The sequence below is a fragment of the Phalacrocorax carbo genome, chromosome 8 (assembly GCF_963921805.1).
Source record: "Phalacrocorax carbo chromosome 8, bPhaCar2.1, whole genome shotgun sequence".
NCBI classification, from domain to species: Eukaryota; Metazoa; Chordata; class Aves; order Suliformes; family Phalacrocoracidae; genus Phalacrocorax; species Phalacrocorax carbo.
This window is the reverse complement of record NC_087520.1, coordinates 17,143,825-17,166,547: the sequence shown is the minus strand read 5'-3', so window position 1 is coordinate 17,166,547 and position 22,723 is coordinate 17,143,825. Positions and strand designations below refer to the sequence as shown.

General features: G+C 38.5%; 1 protein-coding gene across 4 annotated transcripts in view; it reads right to left on the bottom strand.

Annotated features, from left to right (window-relative positions):
* The window catches only part of SLIT3 (slit guidance ligand 3), a 547,888-nt gene that overhangs the window by 287,674 nt on the left and 237,491 nt on the right, over positions 1 to 22,723 (bottom strand). The window lies entirely within an intron of this gene.

The window sequence follows — 22,723 nt, the reverse complement described above, 5'->3', positions numbered from 1 at the left end:
TTTTGCATTTAACTACATTGTTGTGCGGTTAATGCTTGCATCAAACAGGCCTACAGAGATTTCCTGAATACAGGCAAGAAAAGAGCAGAAAAGGGATGTCTGGGCTCATTACAGATGCTAATGCAGTTTAATGACCAATTTTTTTTTTTTAACAAGGTAAAAGTGATGTAGGAGTCCAACCGTGTTGCTAACAGAAGCTAAACGAACCGCAAAACGATAGAAGTGTTGTGATGTGCATTATTAACCCAGTGCAAGATAAGCCTCTATCAAGAAAAGTATTAATGGTTCAGAAAAACTCACTACTCTTTCAGCTTCCACCATCTGAAATTATTTGCATTTTCAATCCCTTTCTATACAGATTAATTAGAAGTGGATAAGTACCTGAATGAAAAGAGCCAGCTAAACAATATATACTGTGTATACTGCAAGGGGCAATACACATTCTTTCAAACACTGGCTGCACAGCTGTACTTCTCTTTATGTGAAGAGAGGTGGCTCTGCTGAATGCTACACTGATGTATCCTACCAGCTTGGGTTGATCCAACATGGGATTTCATGAGTCAACAGCCCCACTGCCAGTGTAGCAGAATTAGATGGGACCATCATCACCACCGCAGTAACCAATGCTTAGAATGAAATGCTCAGCAGAAGGATAAACAATACTATTAATGTATAACTTCCTCCTGCTTTACAAGATGCAAGCAGAATTTAAACTGCCCCAAAATCACCACAACTCAGCAATACAAGCCCCCCCAAGGTATGTTACAACATTATTAGATGGTGACAAGATGACTAAAATTTAAGTCAGAATTGGGTCCGCTCAGTAACACTAGCTGCCACATCTTTCCTCTCAACATATGTATGTATAAGCATACATGAACATAATATTAACTATGAGATGATATATATAAATTATATACATTGCAAATTATATCACTAAAACGGGCCACATTTGATTAATTAGCTGCAGAAGCTCTAATATACTCACATAGCATATTCAAAATTAACATGGAACAGCTGCATTTCATGAAGGAGCAACCATATGCATGAGGGCATCAAGTGCACCCTCAGTAAGTTTGCAGAAGACACCAAGTTGGGTGGGAGCGCTGATCTGCTCGATGGCAGGAAGACTCTGCAGAGGGACCTGGATAGGCTGAATCAATGGGCCAAGGTCAATTTTATGAGGTTTAACAAAGCCAAGTGCCAGGTCCTGTACTTGGGTCACAACAACCCAATGCAACGCTACAGGCCTGGGGAGGAGTGGCTGGAGAGCTGCCTGGCAGAGAAGAACCTGGGGGTGCTGGCTGACGGCTGGCTGTACGTGAGCCAGCAGTGTGCTCATGTGGCCAAGAAGGCCAACAGCATCCTGGCTTGGATCAGAAATAGTGTGGGCAGCAGGAGCAGGGAGGTGATTGTGCCCCTGCACTGGGCACTGGTGAGGCCGCACCTTGAATACTGTGTTCAGTTTTGGGCCCTTCAGTACAAGGAGGACATTGAGGTGCTGGAGCGTGTCCAGAGAAGGGCAAGGAAGCTGGTGAAGTGCCTGGAGAACAAGTCTTAAGAGGAGAGGTTGAGGGAACTGGGGTTGTTTAGCCTGGAGAAGAGAAGGCTGAGGGGAGACGTTATCGCTCTCTACAACTGCCTGAAAGGAGGTTGTAGTGAGGTGAGTGTTGGTCCCTTCTCCCAAGTTACTAGTGATAGAATGAGAGGAAACTGCTTCAAGCTGCATCAGAGGAGGTTTAGACTGGATATTAGGAAAAAATGTTTCAGGCATTGGAACAGGCTGCCCAGAGAGGTGGTGGCATCACCATCCCTGGAGGTGTTCAAAAAATGTATAGACATGGCACTTCAGGGCATGGTTTAGGAAGCATGGTGGTGTTGGGTTGGTGGTTGGACTTGATGATCCTAGAGGTCTTTTCCAACCTTAATGATTCTATTATTCTTTAGAAAACTAACAGTCCATTACTAACTTTGTAGGTCTAAGCCTAAAGGTGCTATGAAAGTTCAAATTATTACTAACATTGGAGAATAATTTTAAAAATTTAGAATAATCATACCATATTATTGTGAGATTTCACAGTAGACATAACTATGTCTATGTAAAAATTCAGCTCTGCTATACTGGAACCACTGAGTTATTCCGAATTTTGATTCCTGAACCATCCCTTTGTAATCAGGATTCATGTGTAAGAACCATTCAGGGTTTTTTTCAGATTTCTTTTGGATTTTATAATACTAAGCAACTAAAATAAGGTTGGAAGGATATCTGCAGTTGTAATGGGACAAAAATGCATATCAGTCTGGCTCATGTGCTGTACAACTACACCCAAAACCCCAAAAGCTTTTAAAATGTGTACATATTTTGGAACTTGCAAACTTAAAAATCAACTAAAATAGATTTGCCAGAATGAAGCTGCTTTTTCACAGAGTGGCTGATCTTCCAGCCTCTGACATTACCATAAAAGCCCTATGAAGTTCAGCAGTGGTTGCGCAGTGCTGTAGTTTGAACAGCAGTATTTAAGTGAACTTAGAAACCCTGTCTCATGGAAAACACATATCTCACACCTCAGCATTAACCACTTTTTGTCTTTTGCAAGAGTTGTTTTAAAAAGCAACACAAGGTCTATATGAAATTTCGCTGTTAAAGATTACATAACTTAGCAATGGCTTTGTGCTACATAATGGCACATATAGATGGTTTAGAAGGTTCATTTGAAAATTTCAGTGGAATGACTGTCTCAGTCCTAGCAAATCCAAACCACAAATGTCAGCCAACAATCCCACTATAAAATGTTATCTGGTTTTCTCCAGGGGAGGCAGCCAAATTCCCAGCACACTGTGCAGAAGTCACTGTACTGAAATGCATTCTTAGTCTGCAGTACCGCAACACTGATAATGAATTATATTATTTGTGGTTTTGATATTAGATGGAAGACAATAAAAAGTAAATGCAACATACAAAAGGAAAAAAGATATCTTCCCAAGCAGTAGATGATGTTTAAATTCAATACAGTAATAAAGGTTACTTGTATAGCAAGCAGGCAAATCCCTAGTAAATATAACAAATGAATCCTGACACAAGTCCATTTAATATACTCTCTCACATCTCTCTATGCATGCTCCTTCCACTAAAACTCCATTATGCTGATCCACTTTAACATTACCTTTTACTGAAACTACTGCCCTCAGCTCTGCCTTCCAGGTAATTCTTAGGAAGTGGGCATTTTCCTCATCTGCCTCCTTACTACTAAGGAACAAAAACAAAATGTTTTTTAAAAGTGACTCTAGAAATACTAAGGTTTAAGCATAATCAAAACTGTACCCTTTAGTTTTTGTGAATGCTGCCTGGGGATGTCATGAAGGAAAATACAGACACACCTTGTAGACCAAAAATGTGTGAGAATACACATGAACACGTTTTGGAAAATGAAGGGGTAAAGTTCCTAAAATAAATGGCCAGTCTTCCTCTGTAAAAGACTATAAGTATTATATAGAAGCTACATTACAACAAAGTCTACTGAAGCAAAAACAGCTACCTTGCAAAAACCATGCTCTTTACCCACACCAACATCCTTTGCCCTAGTACCGGTTGCTCACAGAGAATGTGAAGAAGCAACTGAATGCAAATGAGATGGATAGAACAAAATGACCTCAAGTTCAAATCCTATAAAATACCTCTGGCTACATTTTTACAAGCTCCTCTTAGTGATATGTTTAATTAAAATAAAAGCATGATATACGCCACTGTGAAAAGCTACTCTGATAACCAGAGTAGCTAAGAAATAACGACATAAAAGTTCCCCTTAAGAGAGTTATTTTAGAAAGGCACACAGATTACTGCATCTGCAGCTTGTGGCCAATTTATCATATGCCTACTAATTCTTCCAATTCTTCAAGCATGTTTCAGGAAAAGTTTAGGGAAAGAGAAAGATCTCTTCACAGATCTGCTTCACAGAGCAGAGAGAGAAAAAGGTACTATTCATTATATGGTTTTGTTCTGAGGAAAATTTAAAAAGGGGAATTAGTACTTGAGCCTCCTGGACTGTACCTGATGTTCAATATGCTTTTAGTTAGAAAAAAAAAAAAATACACATTTCTTATCTGCTTGTTGCGAGTTTTCCAGAGCAGGCTTGACATAAAAAACAACTTCTTTTCTAAAGATGGTGTTTGCAGAGAGGTAGTATATGCCACACCATACATGCCAGTATCTGCTCCTTATCCAAAGGCTGTGACAAATACAAAGCACAAGGGAAAATGGAAGGATCCTCAGCCTCCTTGTGGTGACAGCAAAGTAATTCACTGGCTGGATCCTAAACATTTCAAGACAGATTCTTTCATCTTTTTTATTAAGGGGACCATAGAAGATCGATTATATTATCTATGTAAACCCTTACATAGATGCCCCTTTTGTAGACAGAAGGTAAGTTGAAAACCAAATTATTTTCATCTAAACCCTTCAACTTAGTAACATACTGCTTTGGGATGGTAAGCAAGCTCCTCTTTGGTTGGTAGGATGGAAATGGAGCAGAGCCACAGTCACTGTAAACAAGCAGATTTTCCTCCAGAAGAGTTTGCAGGCCATGGGACTCCTCTCTGTCTTCTCTCCCTGCAGTGTATTTTCAAGTCCTGCCTTGGTCTGTCCTTGCCATATTTTTCATTCAGTGGAGAGGACAGTTTATGTTTTGCTGCTCTCTATGCCATCTGATTATTTAAGTCTCCTTACCTTCAGCATGCCTTCAGGAAAACAGACTGCAAATAACAGTCCCTTCACAATCACTGCAAGGATTGCTTTATGAGACTATTATGGATTGCTAACTATTAGACATAGCTTTCCAAACAGGGGTGGCCCCTGACCCTCACAGCCTTGGCCACACAGCAACCTTGCAGGGCTGTCACCACCTCCTGGCAGTAACTAATGTGCTGAAGTAACAGCTGGAGTTCACAGGTTTAAGCAGCCTCCTTTGCACAACATAATGATGTCCCACAGTAACTGTTGTGACGCATTTTTTATAGCAATGCCTTTTAAAGGTATGAAAGATCATTGCAAAGGCATAGGTCTGAATCACTCCCACTGAAACTTGACAAATACAGAGGTACTAATTAATAGCACACACAACACAGCCTACTGCCAACCTCAGCATTAAGAGTCTTTCCTTCGTGGTTTGTCAAAATTTCCAAGTTGCTTTATGACAATTCTGACCTCCATAAATTTGCCACAAGCACTGCACCTAGTTATGAGACAGGTAAGCAGATGCTTACTGTGATTACTTTTGTGGTGAAGATGGACACAGGGTGAGGTCCGTTTTTTTCAACAGCAACTGTGCTGCTCACTGTTGCTGTCCACCATCAGAGATTATTGCCCCCACCTGGATGCCACCAGGGTGGTTCAGGTAAGCTCTCCCAGACCCACGTCCACTGAAATGAGCCAAGTTAGCACTATCATTATTTATACTGGTTAAGCTAACAGTGCTGAACTGGGCAATAGAAAAATTCCATGAACAGCTTAACCAGTGGATCTAACGGGCATCTGGAAACAGACCCTGAGGTGAAGACTAAGCAAGGGTCATAAAATTGATATGGAATTAGGTTTGGGTTTGTTGGTTTTTTTTTCAGAAATCTTAGGCAATTGGCAGTATTTGTAAAGTTGGTGGCTGTCTGAACACAGAAGGACCGTTCCTGAACAGGCAGGCCAAGCTTCCCACTCTGCATCAAGGCCACAAAACAATGAAAATATTTAGAGGTGGGATCCTAAGAAAAACAAGCCTTCATGGCAGGAGATGAACTCTGAGTAGCAGCATGTTACTACAGTCTCAGGCCAGAACATTACCTCAACATATTTTTCTGTCTAAAAATAACACTGAAAGGTAAAGAAACAGGCAGGTGTAAAGGGAACATAAAAATATTATGAAGTATCCTCGCATTCATTATAAAGAGCTGGATACACAATCACAGAATAGAGAATCATCTCAGTCACAGGTGAGTTTGGAAGGAACCTCTGGAGACCATCCAGTTCAACCTTGCTTCTGAAAGTAGGGTCAACTGGGACAGGTTGCTCAGTTTCCAAATTGCTAAATTTTCTGTATTTCAATTTGTACGCCTTGCACTGGGCACCACTGAGAAGAGCCTGGCTTCCCTGTCATTACTCCCCCACATCAATATTTATACACACTGATAAAATCCCCCTCTGAGCCTTCTGTTCTCCAGACTGAACAGTCCCAGCTCTCTCAGTCTTCCCTCATAAGTCAGATGCTCTTTGCGGCCCTTTGCTGGATTCTCCAGTAAGTCCATGTCTCTCTTGTGCAGGGTCACCCAGAACTGAACCCAGCACTCCTGATGTATCACACCACTACTTGCATCACCTGCAAGCGTGCTAAGGGCACGCTCTATCCCAACTTCCAGCTCATTAATGGAGATGTTAAACAGTACTGGATCCAGTAAAAAACCCTGGGGTACCACCACAGGCTGACCACTGCCAGACAAATTTTATGCTGCTAGTCACAACCCTTTGAAAGCCTGGCAGTTCAGCCAGTTTTCAAGCACCTTACTGTCCAGTTGTCTATCCCATACTTCATTGGTTTGTCTGTGAGCATGTTAGATGTACATTTTTAAATAGAACCAGAGATTTCCATTTCTCCCACCAACTAAAGGCCAAGATATCTTTGCTGCGGTCTAATCATACATGTTTCCTGCATTTATGGATGTCCACACAGGCATCCAACTCTACAGAACAAGAAAGCAACAGAGTTGATGTTAAAAAATTTATCACAATATCCTGTCAGTGACCTTGCTATTCTTTGGCAACTCCTTCTCTAAAAGCCAGATAAATTTCAGACACAATTTTCCAGTTTGTATGGCCTTTGGAACATACTCTCTTCAAACCTCAAGCACAACGCAGCATAGTACACAAGCACAGTATATGTATGGCACTTGTGCTACTAACCTTGCTCAAGTCTGTACTTAAGTAAACATGTGCCATAATTCAGAGATATTGACACATATTTCCAGGCAACATTCCAGGTCAGATTTTTCATTTTAGTTAGATTTTTTCATAGTAATTTGAAAAGCTTTTCTTCCACCACTTCTGCTGGCGGCAAGCCTCAACTTTAATCCCCAACTATGCCAGTGCCTCTACCAAAAAGACTTTGGAAAGCCACTCACCTCCTGCAAAATTATTAATAAAGTTTATATCCTGTCAATATAAATATATATTTATACATAAATAAAAATGATATAATGGCTAGGTCACATCAATTAACTCAAAACAAGAATGTCTTCAAAGGCACCAAGTATTCTTCGGAAATAAAGGCTTCTAATACAGGTTCTCTAATACTGTTGGTCTTAAAGCCTGACGGATTGTTGATACAAATTGCATGTAATCAGCCTTAATAAAACCTACAGCACAATAAAGCTGTTAGATGAAGGAACTCACTGTGATAACTGTCTTTAGCACTGTTAAGTTGTAACCCATACTTCTGCAGAAGATTTCCTGATCTGGTACAACCATTTGACTATGTACAGTCCTTGTCTGGCAGGAAGACAAGACTCTGTCTATAGAGGCAGTCTGTCATCAGTTTTATATCAGCTCCTTTCTGCTGCAAGGCAAAATACATGTATTGGAGAGAATGCAAAGACTACTCCAGCAGAATAAACTTAGTTTTTAAACACTCCATGCTCAGTGATATGCAAGAGGAACCAAGAATGTATAGAATAAAATTTGAGCATTAGCATGCACTAAACAATGTGTGTGTACATTATTAGAAATTAAGACACAAAAAGAATTTTCATGAGGAAAGGAATGCTGTCTCTCCCTCCCACATTTTGACAAATGAGGATCATTAGCTAGCAAGAAATCATGAGAAACCTCTGTTGTTACAATTACTTTCTTTGCTCCCATGGTTATGACAGCTTCACACAGAACATCTCAAATACAGCAGCCAGTTTTCCATTCCCTGATATCCAAATGTAACACTATTTCAAAGACCTCCTGTGAGCTTATTTATAACCAACCCGTGGCTTTTTATTGTTATCAATAACATCTGAATAAAAAGAGGTGAACAACAAAGCCTGGTTACAAATCCCAGTTGCATACCACCTTTCTTGTCTTTCCTTTTACATTTATCCTCCAAGTCTTCCCTTTCAAGCAGGAGCAAGCACTCTTTCAGCCAAAGGAGAAGGAAGATGAAGCTTTAAGACAGCTTGGAAAGCAGGCGACTAGCATGGGACATTTCTTTTTTTTTTTTGAGTGAGTCAAAACCTGCCTTCCCCCGTCAGAAGAGGGAGCTATTAATGTCAGACTAGTGGCTATGCTGGGGAGAGCAGTCTCTTCTAGCCTCCCTATTGAAGTTGTGCCAATGACAGAAAGAAAAATGAACTCTCTCAAAAGTCAGAAGGAAACAGGACTAGAGAACAGCAGTTAAAAGAGGTACCTGAAGGAAGAAAAACCTGATTTGCCAATTCTCGCTCTAAAGCTATTTATATACTTTATCCAGTGACATACGTGCAAAATTAAAATGTGAAAGTGATCTCTTGGAGCAGAGGGTAGAAGCTGGTGGTTTCACAGGCACTGGATTTAGCCCTCATCACCCCCCCACCACCATAATGGTTTAATACAACTGACTTTCAAGATGAATTGCTTCTGATTCATGCCTGCGTGAAGTCAGAGTAAACCACTTAATTAGATTAACTGATCTAATAAAGCAGGGAGATGCACAAAGATCTTCAAGCCCCAGCTTTCCTCCCCCAGGGACATCCTTCACACACATACCCAAAGGGACTTTTTACCATAATGACAAATTTTCCCGAAGATGCACCCCAATTGCCTCAGCAATAACCTCTCTAGAGGTCTTAAAATCCTTTAGCTTCAATATTCAGGCTCAAAAAGTAAAAAACCCAGGCAGTTATATGTATTAGAACATCAGATGTGATTCATTGTAGGTGAAATAAGTAGTCCATTCCTTTAAATTAAAACAAAAGACATTTCCTTCCCCTCCTTTGCCTGTTCCCTCTCCCTTTAAAGAGTAGGATAGGGCATGCTGCTTTTTCCTTAAGAAGCACACCAGATTTCCTGTCTTAAACACACTCTATAATTAACAACCAGCAAATAATGAGTACCCAGGATATATAAGTCTATTAGAGTGCTGGCAGTGCTAAAGACTCATGCTGTTTCACTGTGGGCTCCACTTGAAGAGGTGATTTATGGAAGACATTTTTTCATTAAGTAATAGCAAATGGTTTCCACCCTCACAGTACCCAGCAATCTTCTGGGAACAGAACAGCGATATTGAGTTCTCTTCTGAAGAGGAACATTTCAAGGACTTTGGCTAGAACATAAAATGACAATCTTTTACTCAAGGTCAGGAAAAAATAAGGGCAAATACAACCAGAGGTTAAACATAAGGTGCTTGATTGCATAAAATCTGTTAGTTAGAGAAATAATACCATAGCTTTCAAAACTACCAAGGGCTCTAACTACACCTTTGCAGAAATAAAGAGGGCCAGATTGTCACCACATGTCTCAAATTATCAGTACTATTGCTACTTCATCTACAGTCATTATTACCCCTAAACAGCTAAGCTCTTATTTCCCTTAATTACTCTAAATACTTCTACTTCAAGTCAATCATATAGAAAGCTCCACTATAAAGTGACAAAGCTCTCAGCACTGCCTGTGTGCCAGCTAATACCACAAAAATATTGGCATCTAATAATTTCAGTTACCAACTTCCTTCTCCCCTAGGAGTAACCGTACAGAAGAACAAAGTATAATTACTTTGGCACTCCTGCTAGTGCACATCTACTTTCTCTGTAATTCTCCAGTGCTATTTACTACAAGACTGTGCCTGCTAACAGAGATTTCTCTAGTGTATGGACATGCAAGAATCGAAATATCGTAACACCTTGCCTTCCTAGGCAACTAATTTAAGGCATTCAAATATTGTAATAATATTAAAATAAAATTATTACATTCATGGGAATAGTTCTTCACATATCATGGATACAGAAAGAATTATCAGTGACAGCACACCAAACCATTGGCAGAGGTAGGAAAAGTTATTGGAGTCCTGGCTCCTAAAGATCCAACACTAATTTTCTCAGATGTTTTCTCCCCCTCACACTAATTTAAAAATATTGCCTACATTGAGAGATCTCAGTTCAGGAGTCCAAATAAGTATGTACAGCTACTGTCACAGCTTAATTTTCTGAGTTGGCAAGAACAGATGTTGCTGTGACCTGGTCCCACAAAACAGAAATACCAGGCAAAAAATCACCTCCATATATTGAGTTCCTTTAATACCCCTTTGTGATATAATACAGATTTTTCTTATGAATAGTACAGTCTTACAATAAGGTATGACAACAGGATAGAAAATCTTAAATTCCAACGTAATCCGAGGAGTGAGCTGAACACTGGAAAAGTAGTTTATTTCAAACACCCACCAGAGCCTTGAAAGCACCTCCCCCCCATAGAACCACTGTACCATGGCAAAGGGGAGAATGAAAACAGTGTGCAAGGAACACCAACACAGGGAAATACAGTTACATGGGTGTCCTGTAACCGAGGACACGCACTTCTGCAGTACTCACTGGAAACACAGGCAAAGATACAGATTCATCCCGCTCCTGAAAGCACCATAAATTGGAAAGCACTGGTGTAGTGATCTATAATATACGCACACAATTTTCTCTCAACATACATAATGGTTGGCTACGTGCTTACTTTTCCATTTAAATTGACTTTGTAATAGCCTGAACATGAAAGGAAAGCAAGTACAGAGCCCAATAATTTGTTCAGTCATCATCACTTTACTACTTCTCTTAATTTCTTTCCTTCAGTACCTCATATAATGGAGATTTAGCAAAAGCTACAGCTCCACTCTGGAAAAAAAAGCTGTTTTCTCAGAGTTCAAAAGAGCATGAAAGTTAGTTATAAGAAGGGCTCTGCTTTCTGAGCTTGGTGAAGAGGATGAGATCGGAGGCATTCCATATCTATGTTCACTTTGAGAGATGACAAGCAGTTCCCCAGGGGCTCCCTGAAACACATGGCAGGCAGGGCTCCTCACATGGGGCATGCCTGGGGGTTGCCTCAGGGATTCGATGAACACTATTAATATATACGTTTTGTGGATGTTCTGATCCCAAGAGCTCTTTGACCGGTTTGACACATGGACCTTCATGTCCTGCCTTCTGGATATGATAACATAACCGTCAGAGCAGAGAAGCACTCTGCCTGTCACTGCTATAGCTGGGGTTTGCTGTTGAAATCCAACACACCTAAACCATACGAAACACTTAATGGTCATTATAAATCTTACATGGCAAAACATGCTTTCCATAATGCATCTGTGAAAACACCCCCAGACTCTTCAGTGAGAATCTTAATCTGCCTCTCTTAAAAACACAAAAACTGCTCTGCGTGCTCTCTAGGAAAAAAGGTTTGTATCTGCCATTGTCTTCCGCTCATTTTCCCACTTGAAAGGAGCCATATTTTCAAAAACCCAATGGATTTTTTTGAATCCTACAGGAGCCAAAAGATGTGCTAGCTACTGTCTTCACTCATGTGAAAGCCCTGGGGCCTTTAACGTCACCTATATAATATGCTATGACGTGCCATGCACACAAGTCACCTCACATGAGCAGCATCAACAATCAAATCACTACAGCAACTTTAACATTAGCATTAATGTACACACACACTTTACACAGAAGAATGTTTCAAAAATAACGTTTCATAAATAACTCCTCATTTATTAACTAAAACTTTTGTTTAATGCCACCATAATTTTCTGTCATCTCTCCACTCATGACATTTTCTAGAAATTTAATTTGTCATAACCTACACTTTAATGTGCATTGCAAGGGATATATTTTAACTAACAAGCAATGAATAAACCTTCCACCTGCCCAAATTTTTGCTCTCCTTAACACTACAAAATGCTCATGTTGAGGCATTTGATAGTTTACTACTGAGAAAAAGATGATTTTTCAAGATATAAAAACTGCCCTGCAAAATAATCAGTTTGCAAAAGCAAACCTTTCAATTTAATACATGCATTAATATCCAGTAATTCACAGTAATTTCTGTTACCTAAAACAGTCTGTGCTGCTCAGAAAATCTCACAAAAAGAAGTAAAAGAGTAGTTAGCAAAACCACACACATTTATTTCATGGGAATCCATGCAGTACTCTTAATATTTTTTAACTAGACAACTGGAAATACAAGCAAGAGTTCAGAGTCTGCACTCCCTGTCTTACTCAGAATTGCATTCTGTTAATCTTAATTACTTTAATTGATGATGTTTAAAGCTAAAGCATTGATTAGAGTGAAAACTCAGATGTTTCAGCAGTCCTGTATTGTCATGCTGTCCTTCAGTTTTAAAAAGAAGGAAAGATTTGGAGAATTCACTTTTAGCCTAAGTTTTCAAACACCCAAGAAGCCTGGATTTGATCCTATCAGAAGAGTCTGCAATACTCATTTTACTCAGATAAACAGGGAGATCCCTCCTTACAAAAGGCAACGCCTTTCAAGGTAACGATTTCTATTTATACTGTTACTACAGTACAAATACTATTTGTTTTATTTAGTATAAATTCTATTATTAATAATTGCAGCTTAACTAAAGTCTGGTGGAAAGTGTATTTTCACAGAGCTCCAATAAACAGTCTGTCTTCCCAATATCCACAGCTTAAGAATCTTCCTAATACTTAGCAATACTGCAATGGGTAGAAGAGAACACAAAACATCATTTTGGACCAGCCAGAATTCCTAAGCACTATCACTCCATTCCACTCAAGTTGATTCTGCCTAATGTTAAGGATGAAAAGAGCAAACCCATCCATTGTTACAGGCTTTGTTCAGCATCTTTATAATTTTAAGTACTTTTATGTGACACAAGTGTGTGTAGGGGAGAAGTTGTATTTGTTTCCATTTATGCTGATACATAAACATTTAAGGTCTTTTTCTCACTATTACTCCTGGGACAAAGAAAACTATCAGTTTGATTGCGGTGTATCTTTTGCAGGTGCTACTTGATGAGAAATCACTAAACCCTATTTGAATATTCACATAGGATGGAGCAGTCCCTCCAAGCAGAATGACTGCAGGTCATTTCACAGCAGGGCACTTTCCTTGGTGACAGGAGATGTACTTTAAAACTTGCTCAGTCAAAGACAGGTCTGATGTGCATGTCCCGTTCCCTGCATTAGTGCCCTTGGTAATTGACTTTTGCTTAAAAGTCAGAACTAGTCTAACAAAATTTTATAAAGTCAAGTCAAATTCTCAAGTAGTTTTAAACACCTGAATAAAGCTGGTGACAAACAGGGCATTGTGGTGACCTACTGACATTTGTTGACACAACTGTACACAAGAAACATTTGGAGCCAATCCAAGGAAGTCATGTATCAGCTAAGGCAAATGCCACTCAGCTTACAAAGATGTTTTTCCATAGACCTGTTGACAATGTAACATGACTATACGTGATTGACATATATTTAACAGAAAATTGAGTTTCATATCAAATTATAATAGAATATAATTGTAATTGCATTATTTAGCAGCTACATGAATGACCTGTTCTGCTGCACAAATATGCAATCTATGTAATCTATTTAGTCTTCACATACAATATCTGAATAAATAATTTACACCTACTACCTAACGCTACCCAATCAAGGAATCTGGTCAGCAGAAGACACATTAAATTCAGTACTTCCCAGTACCACAGGTGGTTTTTTAGCTGTCTAGATACTAAGAAACTATCAGGTAGATAGTTCTCAGGACTGTTTGGAATGGGTAGGATTTGTCAATACAGGAATCCAGCAACACTGGATGTAGGTACTCCCATTCCAGGGAAAAGACAGAGCATGATACTAAGTGCCAGGAGGAGTACAGGAGAGAAAATTTTTAATTCTATCCAGGAGCCAAGTAACAACATTGGAAGTCATCACCATTGGTCTCTTTCCTTCAGTATTCATCTGAGTATTATTGACCTGAGAAAGATTAGTATGAGAAAGGAGTTCAGACATGGCATCAAATGAAAGCTGTCGATAGAGCACTGACTATTGTAGCTGACTAATGCAACCACTGTGTGTGAGCTACAGAAAATCAAGAGACTAGTCACAGGAAAAGGCTGAAGATATGAAGCTTTCACCATATCAACACAACTGGCTTACAAAAATCATAAAAAAGGTTTTATTACTGTAATGGACTAACTTGATATTCACCAGAGGCTACACCACTGAATCACCTGTACTGCACTTCCAACATGCTTAACAAGACAACAGAAGTAAGGAACGACAGTGTCAGACATTTAGCTGGAGGTACAGGAATGGGCTGGTAAACTTGCAAACATTTGAATTGACCCTGAACGAAAGACAGCAAAACAAAATGGTATTAGAGTGCCATAGTAAAACATGATCTGCAGCCTATGAACTTCTGGATTAAAACCTCAAACTATTACAGTGAGAAAACCAAATAAACATTAATAAAAGTTTGCTTTATCATATTAAAATCCACTGCAGCTTGCTCATTAACTACCAGTGGTCTAGCTATTTAATAGTGTTGCTTCGCCTATTTGTCATACATAACATCGTTTCTTTTGTTTCATTTCCTCTTCACTGCCTTTAGGGAGGGACACAAAAATTACTTAATAGTTTATGTGATTCTCTAAGAATTGTCTATAGTTTAAGAACTAAAATCATGGTATTAAATCTATGGTGGATGACAGAACATTATTCTCAATATGAACAAAGTTTAAACCTGTATGGAATGAAAGCTGTTGGTATTAAAAAATACAAACTAATGTCTCAAAGAAGTAAGTCGTAGTCTTGATCACATCTATCAAGTTCTCTTTGTTATTTTAAGTATAATAAAGATATGACTCCTAAAGGAATCAGGTGTTTCTGGGATCTTTCAAAATACATGACTTGGAAGGAATATCTCTACAAATCAGGTAAACAGACTGCAAATCCCATTGACACCTCACAATCAACAAACTTCCTCTTCCAAAAATACCCAAGTCCCTCATATAGAAAAATCATGGACTGCCTTAATTCAGTGCTTAGAAATAAAGGAAAATTTTTATGAAAATGAAACTGCTGAGATACTAAAAAGGATTAAATAAAATTCTTGGTAACAAAAGGTTACTTGATTCATTTATCTGATTTCAGCATTGTAAGTTAAAAGTCCTTACTCTTCCAAAAAGTTTTGATTTTGTATAAACAGTAGATTGTTAAACTGACCTTTAGCTTCATTTCTGTATATCACTGTTAACTTCCACTGAAATCTCATTCAAGATGGACTTCCTGGCAGAACAATATGGCTCAAACATTCAGCCATGCGGTGTATTTAATACAACAGCCACCCCATTAAGCCAGATGATTAAAACATCTATGTATCTACCAGATTTTATGGCAAATCTGCTTTAAGATCTGCTGCAAAACCAGCAACGAAGGAAAACTTAGAACAGTTTTAGAACATGCTTTAATGACTCCCCAGAAAGTATCCTTCTCCATACAACTGGCTGAGGCTGGGCTCCTGAGAGGATACCTGCTGGCAGGGCTCTGACACAGGGTAATGGTGAAACAAAAGACAGCAGCACCTCTTCTGGAAACAGGCATATTCCCTACTCATTCATTACTTTGAAATTTAGGGAAGAGATGGATATAAAATTACTTCATTACTAATTAAAAGAAGAAGAAGAAAAAAGACAAAGAAGGATTTCAAATACACACAATTCTACTCTAGTTTCAGACACACAGAAATTGAGGAAAAAGTTACAGGAAATAGCACATACTATTGTAATGCAAAATACTGCAGTAATTTATGTTAGGAGCCAGTGAGGTCAAGTACCACATTAGATAGGAGGGCCTGCTCACTAAAGACTTCCTTCACTGGTGGAAAAAGTCTTTTCCACACATTTACAGATCAAACTGCACACCAATAGCCACAAAATGCAGCCACCCTGCTTGTCCATCAAATACCCTAAAAAAAAATTTTAAAAGGCTGGTTTCTCTTAGAAATTAAAATTGCTCATGGAGTTGGAAAGTCTACTCAAAAGTAGACAGGAAATTAACTGATACATAAGAGTTGACATTCTGCACCAGTATCTACTAAGGATGACCACCTCTTCCTTGCAGAGTCTTGCTGGCCTGGGAAGAGCCAATGTGGAGCAGAGCAAGTTTCTCTCCAGGCTTAAATCTTTATCCAACTCCCCCCAACCCAGCGGCAGGGCTGCTACTTCCCCCTTGACTATCCTATAACACAGACTCGAGATGACAGCATTAAGACGACATGGCACAAAACAGCCAGAAAATTAAATGTCTTGGGGGTGGGGATGGAGGAGGCTTTTACCAAACACGTGGCCCAGGAGCAGGCATGACAGTCATCCTGTAGCTGTCCTGACAAAATCCTATTTTTTTAAACAAGCACAAAAACATGTACTACCATTAAGGTGAAAAGATCCTGTTCTGAAGGCTTTTTAATCCATAGTCTTAAGGCATCCAAATACTGTTATCCAAGACAGCATTTTATATTTTATTTTAGCAATAAAAAACCAAAAGCTACTATCTGTTCTTCAGACAAGAGGATTATAGGAAAAAAAAATATCACATTTTATATTCAGGACACAACAAATAGAATTCAGATCTTCAGCTGGCTGGGTAAGCAGCCAGTTGTAGTGACTCCATTAAATAAAATCCATTAAGTACATCCTCAAACAAAAACAATCCTGGAAACACTGCTCTCTTCCATAAGCATAAGGTAATACTTTGTGTTTGCATGTAGAAGTGATATTCCCCTATTGGCAACAATATTACTATAGAATTTTAAATGTTTGGTTGGGTTTTTTTTTAAAAAAAAAACATTTTCAAAGGGGATGGTTTTTTTAAAATGTTATTTTCTAAAAGCCAAAGGGAGTATCTGTTCATATTCAAAATATAACTAAGCCAAAATAAATGCAGAAAAATATGAAGATTGAAGGATGGTAAGAACTCATTCTACTTCCAACTACTTTTTGTGATACAACTAAAATTTAATTCAGTGGCTGATATGATTCGCACTTTAGAATCAGAGCTCCTTTTAACACGAGGATAATCTTCTGTATTCAGCAAAAGACTTAAACAAAATTAGTTTTCTGTATCAACCACAAAGACTGACAATATAAATACATGCATCAGTTCTCACAACAACAAAAATCTCCTATAAAAACGAATATGTATTCAAGTACATTTTTTATTTTGCAGCTAACAAGAAATCTGATTATTAACCAACTACAATATTGTGTAAGATCTCTGATATCCTGTGATCAATTGATGATGAAAATTAAGTGATTAAGAATTAAGTGATCCCAGTGGCAAACTTTTACCTTTCTCCCACTCTAGTGGATCATTCCAAAGTTTCCTTGTGTATTTTTAAAAGAAAAATTTAAATTCCATTTGTCATGACATTGTACATACTGAAAATGTATTATATACACTGAAAATTTAAGTGGCATACAAACAGGAAAAAAAATTTACTTCCATGCCACTAGGGTAAGGCTGATACAGATAGTTTTGAACCTTGCTTTGCAATGCTTTTGCAAACTTAAAAAGCATTATTGCTTTGAGAAAATAACTAGGTACTACACACGGGAGACATGCAATGTGCAAGTGGGCTTAGACTGTGTAGTGCAGCTCTTTGGGGTGAAAGATACTGGAAGTAACTAGAAGGAAAAGAACTGCTTTATAACAATTTGCTGTAAACTTCAGAGCAAACAGCATTGAATAAAAATGCTAAAGGACACGAAAGAGAGTGTGGGCCACTGATCCTTTAAAACAGGATACAAAATGAGACATGCTACTTGTAGCACGTAATTTCAACATGAACATTAATGTATATTTAGAAGAAAAAAAAAAAAGAGGAATCCCAAATATCTCCATAAAGACAGCTTTTTATCACTACATACTAAAATAGAATATTTCTTAATGTATAAAAAGTATTTATGGTGGCCTTAAATAATAAGGTTTGCACACAGTGTCTTTGAGGGGACCAGTGCAAATCAATCATGTTGTAAGACTATACTGCCTAAGTCTTAATACTCCAATCGCCTGGGAAGTGCTGTGAGCGCCCTGCCTGATGCGGTTCATTGTTGTTCTGAACTGAGTTACATATGAAGGGAAAAAGGTCACATAGATTAATTTACTAGTATCAGTCACACTGCAGATGGAATCATCAACACCCAGTCAGGCTCATTAGCCTACAGAGTTCTAGTACAAATTTTTAATTCTTAATATAATTTGTAGGAAGCAAATGCAGTCCTTCAATATTTTATTTGTTTGTTTGTTTTTGTTTTATGACTATTCAGTATTAGTTTATGTTAGAAAGACTGGAGCTTAAAGGTGTGAAATCAGAAGATATACTACTCATACCGCAAATAAAATCAGCCCTAGAATACTGCTTCTGAGTTTTAGCAGAAATTAATTAATTAATTTTGAGAGGAAAGTTTGTGAGCAATTCTCATTAATTTCAAAACATTAACATAAAATATGGTTCATTATAAGCATTCAACCCAGGAGCAACTAAAAATATTGCACAAAATAATTGCAAAATGTTCATATTGTCATAAAAATATTTTATCATCAACACAAAATTGCTGAAAAGTTGAAGATGACCGAGGATAGGAATCAGGAAGGTGTGTCCTTTCTCTTAAAGGTTTAACTTTTTTTATGTTGCCTTGGACAAACTATGTACCACCTGTGCCTTAGTTTAATTCTTCTCTAATAATGATCACATACATCAATCACAAATACTGTATATTGTACATATATGCTATAAATACAGAGTAACAATTGTCAACATACTTTAAGAAACACAAAAATACCATCAGCTTATGTAAAATATTAACAGTATAGTAGCAGGACAATAAAGTACACTATTATTTTTAATTAAAACAGAAAATATTCAGTTTCAAGATGAAAAGTGTTCATTGTAAAGAGACAGAAGTTGAGGATAGGTGCAAAAGTACCTGGAATTGAGACCTCCCGAATACTGTTTTTCTTTGATTCACTCTTAAATGTACGTATACCTATGCTAAACCTTCTCAATTTCAGTGAAGAATGAATTATGCTTCAAGTTTTCTTCCCTTGAAATAAAAAGCTTGCAGAACTGAATTACAACCCCCTGAAAACACAGATTTAATAGAACCATCAAAAGGACCACAGCTGCATTATTGGATACCACCCTAATTAATATTACATAATCCATACAACACATGTGATCAATTTAGAGGTCCCAGGCGGTTCTTAAGTGAATGAATGCAATTTGTAAGCTCTGATCTGTCACTTCCACTTAGAGCAGAAGTGTCTACATTTCATATTACATTGTAATGCATGCTGTAAGCCTGTATCAGAACTCCAATTACTCATATAATGATCAAGTACCACAGACATAATTAGGAAATGGGGAAGACAGGACCCGTAAAATCACAAGATGATCGCAGAAGGAAAGGAGGGAGAAAGGTAGGAAAAAAGTTACAAAAGGGTCAAGTGTAACCTGCTTGGAAAGGCTACAGTTATTGGCCATGGGTTGGCACTGTGAGCAGGAATTCGTCAAAATCTGCTTTCTTCAGGGTTGCTCTGCACAAAATGGAAAAATGTAGCAGCTTAAGCTGTGTGCTTTAAAGGAATATTAGGTGCCGAATCTGGGAAAACTTCAACAGAAAGCTTTCTGCATGTTTTATTTCCTACACCTATTCTATTACAGTGGTTTAAAGGAAGTACAGTTTCAGTTCACCACTTAGCAGTTCACTTTTAAAAAGAAGAAATATGTATAAATTCAGTGCCGATTGGCTTTGATCAGGAAATAAACTCACCTTACTAAAGCATAAGCAAGAGCTACAGTATTCACAGCAAATTTTATAAATTCCAAAATATGAACTACTGAACTATAGTCCCATTTAGAAAGACTTAAATGTTATGCTTAGTTAAGCTTGAAACCTGTCTCCATAGCGGAAATTGGAAAACTGAAATGTAACAGATTTGAGATCTTCCTAATAAGATAGGCTTCTCATTTAAAAAAAACAACAGATACAACAGAAATGGCTTCATTTCAGCAAACTTCTTAATTAAACATTAAAATAAGTGTTGACGTGCTTTAAAAACATATTTAGAAATTTCACACAAAAGATTATATGGAATGAAGGCTTTGGAAATGTCTAAATTTTACAGAAAAGAAAGCTTACAAGCCATTTTTGCTAGTTAATCAAATTCAAACACTACTACCAAGGAAATCTCTAATACAATTCCATTTTGTCCCCAGCCAGACTTCACATTTAAGTAACACTGTTTTGAAATAAAGCCACTTACAGCACAGGTCTGGGAAGGAAGGTTGTGGGCTGGCAACCCTGGCTACGATACATGCACAAAAATCTCCTAAAGAACTATTAACTTTTTTTTTTAACAAAGTATAATACTTACATTATAAGATGTTGAAACAATGTGATTTAAAAATCATCTAGTATTGCCTATGGAATAGTAGATCTTATCCAGAACTAAAATGAACCAGATTTAACATTTTAGAGTAAATATGCATGAAAAAAAGACACTATAATTACACTTACTAAATATGGCTCCAGACAATTATTATGCTGGCTTTCACTGAAGGAAAAAAATAAAAATGAAAGAAGGGAAGAAAACCATTTTAGGAAAGAGAGGGGAAAAGCCAGGGCAGTGACATTACCAGTGTTCCATTATGTCCTTATTTAATTCTGTGGCAAAGATCCCATTGACTTCAATGAGAGTATGATTTGGCAGGAAAGAGACAAGCAGAATTAAATAGTTCCAAAACAATTTTAATACACTGTTTTCCTTTCTCAACTTTGACAAGTCCATTTCCTCCCCCCCCCCCTTTTTTTATTTTTGTTGTTGCAGTTCCTGTACTTTAGTAGTGAAAGTGGTTCTTCAGCAGCCTTTGAAATACTGGATTTTGTGCAGAGAAAACACACCAAGGCCCATCACACAGGAAAGATCATAGTAATCAATGTAAAAATGCATTTAATGACAGTTTGGTTATTGTGAGTGAAGTGTAAAACTGGAAATGGAAGTCTGCACAGGCTGAGTTATTAATAACAACAGGAAGGACGGACGGACGGAAGGAAGGAAGGAAGGAAGGAAGGAAGGAAGGAAGGAAGGAAGGAAGGAAGGAAGGAAGGAAGGAAGGAAGGAAGGAAGGAAGGAAGGAAGGAAGGAGAAAAACTATATTATGGAACTATCAAACCAGCTGTGAAATAAATAACTGAAATGATTAGTAATCAGTCTAACAGTTTTAAAAACAGATCTTTCAGAGAGAAGGCATAGCATCGCACCAACTATTATATGCAAAATGAATTCTAACATCTTAAATACAAAAGGTTTTAGGATGTTTCATTACTCTAGAAAATGGACATTAATTAATCTGTCAATGTAGATGGCAACAGGCAGCTTTTATAAAGATAAAATTGTTGGAGAAACACTTTTCCACTACCTGGAATTATTTATTAGAAAAACCTGTAAGGATGCACAAGATTTCCACAACACCATTGCAGGTTTTTTAATCCTTTGCGGTATTCCACGTAATGAGTTACTTCACCACCAGGCCGTCACAGGGTGCCACAAGCAGCTGTCCCCACTGCCCTGGCCCACAGGGGCCGCGAGTCCCCACAGCCAGGCCCATGTGGCGCAGGCACCTCGCTCCACTGCGCTCAGCTCTATTCCACAGCTAAGCATTTTACAATGAACTTAATCCGGTTAATGGCAAAGAATGGCAAAACGTCAGAGTAATTGGATAACAGCCTGAGATTCTGTAATTATTTCATTACAGCAGCAGACACTGTTTAAAGCGGGGGACGCCCACCAGCACTGACGGCCAGGCCAGCCCTTGGCCGCGTCCTGCCTGTGCCCCTGAGGGTGACCAGCGTAATGACACCAGCGGCCTCACAGAAATTAAAACCATATTTAGGACAGATTTTATTTGAGTTACATTTTTGTTAACTACAAGCCAAGTGGCTTATCTTACCAGCTTTGGGATACTACATAATACCTCAATAGACTTTCCTCTCCCTCACATTTTCTACAATCTCTTCAGCTTTTGTTCATCAGCAGGACTTGCCAGTTCACCTTCCCTCCTTTTTGTCCCTTTGTTGTCAGCTGTGTCCCCTCCACAAAAAGGAGGGGAATGCCCTGGCCGCAGTGCTGGGTGGGCTGGGAGCCAGCACCCTGCCAGGGTCAGGCACCTGAGGTGCTGCTATGCAGCCGCTTGGCCCTCTGAGGAGATGAGTACAGGAGAGCAAAGATAGCCTGGGGCACAGCTACGTATGTTAGGTCCCACCTCACGCTCAGATACTTTTCCATAGCTCCTTCATCTTCTTAACAGTTTTGTCAGAATTTCAGTTCTGGGGCAGATGGACAGTGGGAGTATTTCTAATGAAGAGTGTTGTTTCAGATGTGTAATACAATAAACTGCAATATTTCCATGGCTAGCACCTAACACTGACCAAAATATTTATAAACTAAGAGCCCTCTCAGAACCCTACCAACAAAAGTCTCTATGCTACATGTACAGGTACACCAGAGATAATAAAGCCAGATGAGTGGTGTCTGATCCTCACTCATGTGGACCAACAGTGACACCTGGGGGAGAGAGAGTCAGGATAAGCAGAGCTTACTCCATTTCCTTAGGTATCGGGAGCAGCTGAGCAGATCATCTGTAAGCAAG